At 37.6% G+C, this 6165-nt stretch overlaps 1 long non-coding RNA gene across 1 annotated transcript; it reads right to left on the bottom strand.

The window, feature by feature from the left end:
• Nucleotides 1-800: 800 nt before the first annotated feature.
• LOC139024990 (uncharacterized) lies at nt 801-1889 on the bottom strand. Its single transcript, XR_011476396.1, has 3 exons — nt 1759-1889; nt 1653-1705; nt 801-884 (listed from the first exon to the last, which is right to left on the bottom strand). It is a non-coding gene; the product is annotated as an uncharacterized lncRNA (long non-coding RNA).
• Nucleotides 1890-6165: the final 4276 nt, after the last annotated feature.

Below are 6165 nucleotides of genomic sequence, written 5' to 3'. Positions count from 1 at the left end.
CAGTAGATAGATGGTATAACATTAGATGGTATAACAGTAGATAGATGGTATAACAATAGATGGTACACTGCACCACATAGAGTAGTGGAATAAAAATATACACAGTTTAGCAATGGCCCTTGAAAACATAGCTTCTACGTTGCATACTGACTTTCACATGACGTCTTTCCTAGATGCTGATTGGTCAGATGCTGCAGGTGAACGCGGACATTCGTTATTCAGCAGAGGAGGTCCTCTCACACCCCTGGGTTACGGTAGGCACACACACACACACACACACACACACGTCACCTATACACTGACCGACTCCACGTCCTCTACCCTCATCTGAATAAACGTGTGTGTGTGTGTGTGTTTTGCAGGACGAGGCGACTCTAGAGAGCAGAAACGTGAACACGGAGACATTATCGTCAGCTACGGTGACCCCTGACCTTCCAGTGACCCCTACGACCCCGACAGCGACCTTTGACCCTATGACCCCGGCAGCACAGAGTAGCCCCGCTCACAACAACACTACTAATCCCAACACTAAATATGTTACCTCTGCTGAGGACACATCCAATTTCAGCCCCTAGGCAAGGGATGGGCAACTTTGATGAGGGTGGGGCCCACCAAAAATCTGAACTCGTCACGAGGGGCCGCAGTGGCTCGTGGGTGGAGTGAAGATTTAGCAATTTTATTACTAATTTCCTGCAATTCTACACATTTTGCCATGTGGGTGGAGAGAAATGTTTGCAGTTTTTAATATGATATCTGAATGAGAGTGACAAACAAAATCAATGGGATTCCATGATTAGACCATGATTCCTACCAGTTTAGATAGCTGGCTAGACTAATTAACATAATTACACCATGATTCCTACCAGTTTAGATAGCTGGCTAGACTAATTAACATAATTAATACCATGATTTCCTACAGTTTTAGATAGCTTGGCTAGACTAATTAACATAATTTCAACCATGATCCTACTAGTTTTAGGATAGCTGGATAGACTAATTAACATATTAGACCATGACTCTCTACCAGTTTAGAATAGCTGGCTAGACTAATTAAGATAATTACACAGGATTCCTCCAGTGTTAGATAGCTGGCTAGACTAATTAAGCATAATTAACGATCGATCTCGTACCAGTTTAGATAGCGGCTGAGTAGACTAATTAACATATTAAGACACAAGGTCTCTCTACCAGTTTTAGGATAGCTGGCTAGACTAATTAACATAATTCACATGCGATTCCTACCAGTTGTGATAGTAGCTGGCTAGACTAATTAGACATAATGTAGAGACCATGATTCCTAACCAGTTTTCAGATAGCTGGCTAGACTAATTAACATAATTACAACATGATTCCTGACAGTTTAGATAGCTGGCTAGACTAATTAACATAATTGAACCATGATCCTACCAGTTTAGATAGCTGGCTAGGACTAATTAAACATAATTACACCATGATTCCTACCGAGTTTAGATAGCTGGATAGACTAAATTAACATAAGTTAACATGATCTACGTTTAGATTGCTGCTAGACTAATTAACCTACATGATATTGTAGATAGCGCATAGTATCTAAGTTTAATAGCTGGCTGGACTAATTAAATAATTAGCCAGGGATTCTGCCAGTTGTTTTGTAAGATGCTATGGGGCTAGACTTAATTAACATAATTAGACCAGGGATTCCTACCAGTTTAGATAGCTGGCTAGACTAATTAAACATAATTTAGACCACGATTCTAAAGTTTAGATAGCTGGCTAGACTAATTAACATAGATTAGACCATGATTCCTACCAGTTTAGATAGCTTGGCTAGACTAATTAACATAATTTCACATGATTCCTGAGTTTAGATAGCTGGCTAGACTAATTAACTAATTAGAGCCATGATTCCTACCAGTTTAGATAGCTTGCTAGATAATTAACATAATTACATCCATGATTCCTACAGTTTAGATGCTGGATAGCCTAATTAACATATTTCACTATGATTCTACAGTTTTAAGATAGCTTGCTAGACTAATTAATAATTAAGCACCATGATTCCCACCAGTTTGAATAGCTGGATAGACTAATTACAATAATTTCACATGATTCCTACCAGTTTAGATAGCTGCAGACTAATTACATAATTATGACCATGATTCCTACAGTATTAGATAGCTAGCTAGACTAATTAATAAATTAGACCATGATTCTACTACAGTTTAAGATAGCTGAGCCAGATCTATATTAACGTTATGAAATTTAGATTATGGATTACGATACCAGTTTTAGGATGAGGCTGCGCAGACTATTTAACATAATTAGGACATGATCTACCAGTTTTAGATAGCTAGTAGATAATTAACTTAATTAGAGCATGATCCTACAGTTATATCAAATGGGCCTAGCTGGGGACTAAATTAACCATCTGCAAACTATGAGCTGACGTGGGGGCAAATTGGTGATGTGCAGCGACTGACAAACAAGAGAAAAACTGCTGCTGCACAACCTGACTTCTACCTACTCACTTGTGTATTCTACTATTCTACTAGCAACAGTAAGTTGTGAGCTCGAGCTAGAGTCAAAGAAAATGGATACGTGGGCTAGAAAGAGTTGGCTCCCTTCCCTGGGCTCTTCTCTTATAGGTGAGGAGAAGACAGGGAGCCCTAGAATGGAGCCCTAGACCCTACGCCCTATTGTAGGGTGTGGAGATCTGAGACGATTTGATTGGTATTATCAATATGGGCAAACTTCCACCTAGCCTATCAGAGGGCAAGGTGGGAGCTATTACCATATTGCTTACATCTATCAAATCCAGTTTGGGGGAGGGTGGGGGATAGTTTGGGGGAGGGTGGGGTTAGTTTTGGGGAGGGGTGGGATAGTTTGGGGGAGGGTGGGGGATAGTTTGGGGGAGGGGGGGGTTGGGGATGGGTGGGGGTTAGTTTGTGTTATGGGGGGGGTTGGTTTTGGGGGATGGGGGCAAGGTGCCATTTTGAAACTTGGCCACATCCTAATAGTCTTGGACAGTCTAATTTCCTTGACCTCCTTCCTTCACATCCATTGACGAGAAAGGATTCAGTAAGGTCCACCACAGACGTCGCCTCATTGTATCGGTCCCACCGTGGCATCTGTGAGCGCATGGGCAGTGCCATTGAGGCCATCTCAATTTTTGAAAAGTAGTCCCATTTTCTTCTTCTACTACTTCTATGGAGCTGCCACCTAGAGTGTGTTGTTTAAACAGGTATGAAGCCAAGATGGGCGATTTACTGCCCTCTGCAGTTATGGAATGTTTCCTCACGAGTATAATTCATTGGCTGATCCTTCCTGATGACATGGATGGAATTATGTGATCRTTCCCTCTTAAATGTTAAATTAAAGATTCACCCATTTTTGAATGTTATTGTTTTTTGTGCATCTTTCAGCGATGTTCTATCGTTTCCTGGGGGTCTTTTCATGTTTAATCTCTGAGCTATTGCCATACAAGCAGGCAGAAATCCGTCCGGTTTTGACGTAGCATTGCGATAAAGCACCTGTCACTAAACTAAAGCAAACTTCTATCATAATCATTCACTAAACTGGAAGTTAATAGGAATTTAAATCGCGAAAAATTCTATCGTACGTGTCAGATTTCAATACTGGTCGACGTCATAACGCGGGAGGTTGTCTTCTCTCCAATCATATTTGAGCGATATTCCTACTTCTACAAATGTGTCATTTAACCGGAAGGTCCAACACATCTCTCCTGTTTTGCCTCGTCAGTCTAGGGGGGTGAGTTGCAGGTGCCGTTGTTGAATGTCAGACTCCACTCTGAAGGAACATCAATCTGCAGTTTGAACATGGTCAGATTGTAGACTCCTAAATTTATAGTGCAGTTTGTTAATAAGGTGATTTTACAGCTAGCTAGCTACTTGACCTGCTGTTATTGACTTTAGTATTATTGGGTGAAGCTACGCTTGCTTGCCAGCCCATAGAGAGCATTGCATTGTGGGTTTTGTAGTCGACTTTAGCGGCAACAGATATCCACAACGATTTTCAAGTTGCAACCAACCTTATTATAATGACAAAAATGTAACATTTGTTGACAAATAAATATTGTTCTCACATAGTGTTATTTAACTCTGAACTATAGGAATGAGTAGTTTAATTAGATTTTTATTTTAAGGGGACTTTAAGCGGTTCTGGACTGGTTCAACCCAAGATGTTTTGTGTACCAGAGTACGTGAGCGGAATTGAGCAGTCGGTCGGAAATCCTGCTCATTGCTCCTGGAGCTCCACGTCCTTTTCAACCACTCCACTAAAAACCTCTCCTTGCGGGGAAGAAAAAACCTGCCACTACAAATTCGCTCCTTTCAGTAAAATAACAATTTAACCACCAACACCCATCTATTTTTTTGTGACTACCTAGACCTACCATTTGGTTTTGAAGTAATGAAACAAAAACATATTATTTGAATTAAAAGTATTTGAATACAGCATATTAACTCTGAATAGTACATGTCATATTAAACAGCATATTAACACTGAATAGACTACATGTCATATTAAACAGCTATATTAACACTCTGAATAGGCACTGTCATATTAACAGCATTAAACACTCGAATAGGTACATGTCATATTAAACAGCATATTAACCCTCTGATAGTATACATGTCATATTAAACAGCATATTAACACTCTGAATAGGTACATGTCATATTAAACAGCATATTAACACTCTGAATAGGCTACATGTCATATTAAACAGAATATTAACACTATAGAATACTATGTCATATTAAACAGCATATTAACACTCTGAATAGGCTTACATGTCATATTAAACAGCATATTAACACTCTGAATAGCTAATGTCATATTAAACCAATTAACACTCTGAATAGCTACATGTCATATTAAACAGCATATTAACTATGAATAGCTACATGTCATATTAAACAGAATTAAACTCTGAATAGGCTACATGTCATATTAAACAGCATATTAACACTCTGAATAGGCTACATGTCATATTAAACAGCATATTAACACTCTGAATAGGCTACATGTCATATTAAACAGCATATAACACTCTGAATAGGCTACATGTCATATTAAACAGCATATAAACTCTGAATAGCTACATGTCATATTAAACAGCATATTAACACTCTGAATAGGCTACATGTCATATTAAACAGCATATTAAACTCTGAATAGAGACATGTCATATTAAACAGATATTAACACTCTGAATAGGCTACATGTCATATTAAACAGCATATTAAACATCTGAATAGGCTACATGTCATATTAAACAGCATATTAACACTCTGAATAGGCTACATGTCATATTAAACAGCATATTAACACTCTGAATAGGCTACATGTCATATTAAACAGCATATTAAACTCTGAATAGGCTACTGTCATATTAAACAGATATTAACACTCTGAATAGGCTACATGTCATATTACACCAGTAATATTAACACTCTGAATAGGCTACATGTCATATTAAACAGATATTAACACTCTGAATAGGCTACATGTCATATTAAACAGCATATTAACTCTGAATAGGATATGTCATATTAAACAGCATATTAACACTCTGAATAGGCTACATGTAATTTAACAGCATATTAATCTGAATGACTAATGTATATTAAACAGATATTAACACTCTGAATAGGTACATGTCATATTAAACAGATATTAACACTCTGAATAGGCCACATGTCATATTAAACAGATATTAACACTCTGAATAGGATCATGTCATATTAAACAATATTAAACACTCTGAATAGGCTACATGTCATATTAAACAGCATTAAAACCTCTGAATAGCTACATGTCATATTAAACAGTATATTAAAACTCTGAATAGGCTACATGTCATATTAAACAGCATATTAAACACTCTGAATAGACACATGTCATATTAAACAGCATATTAACACTCTGAATAGGCAATGTCATATTAAACAGCATTAAACACTCTGAATAGGCACATGTCATATTAACAGCATATTAACACTCTGAATAGCTACATGTCATATTAAACAGCATATTAACACTTGAATAGACTACATGTCATATTAAACAGCTATTAACACTCTGAATAGACTACATGTCATATTAAACAGCATATTAACACTCTGAATAGGTACATGTCATATTAAACAGCATATTAACACTCTG

Source organism: Salvelinus sp. IW2-2015, unplaced genomic scaffold (genome assembly GCF_002910315.2).
Source record: "Salvelinus sp. IW2-2015 unplaced genomic scaffold, ASM291031v2 Un_scaffold2101, whole genome shotgun sequence".
In the NCBI taxonomy this organism is placed as follows: domain Eukaryota; kingdom Metazoa; phylum Chordata; class Actinopteri; order Salmoniformes; family Salmonidae; genus Salvelinus; species Salvelinus sp. IW2-2015.
Note: the sequence above shows the minus strand (reverse complement) of the source record. Positions and strands in the feature narration are given on the sequence as shown.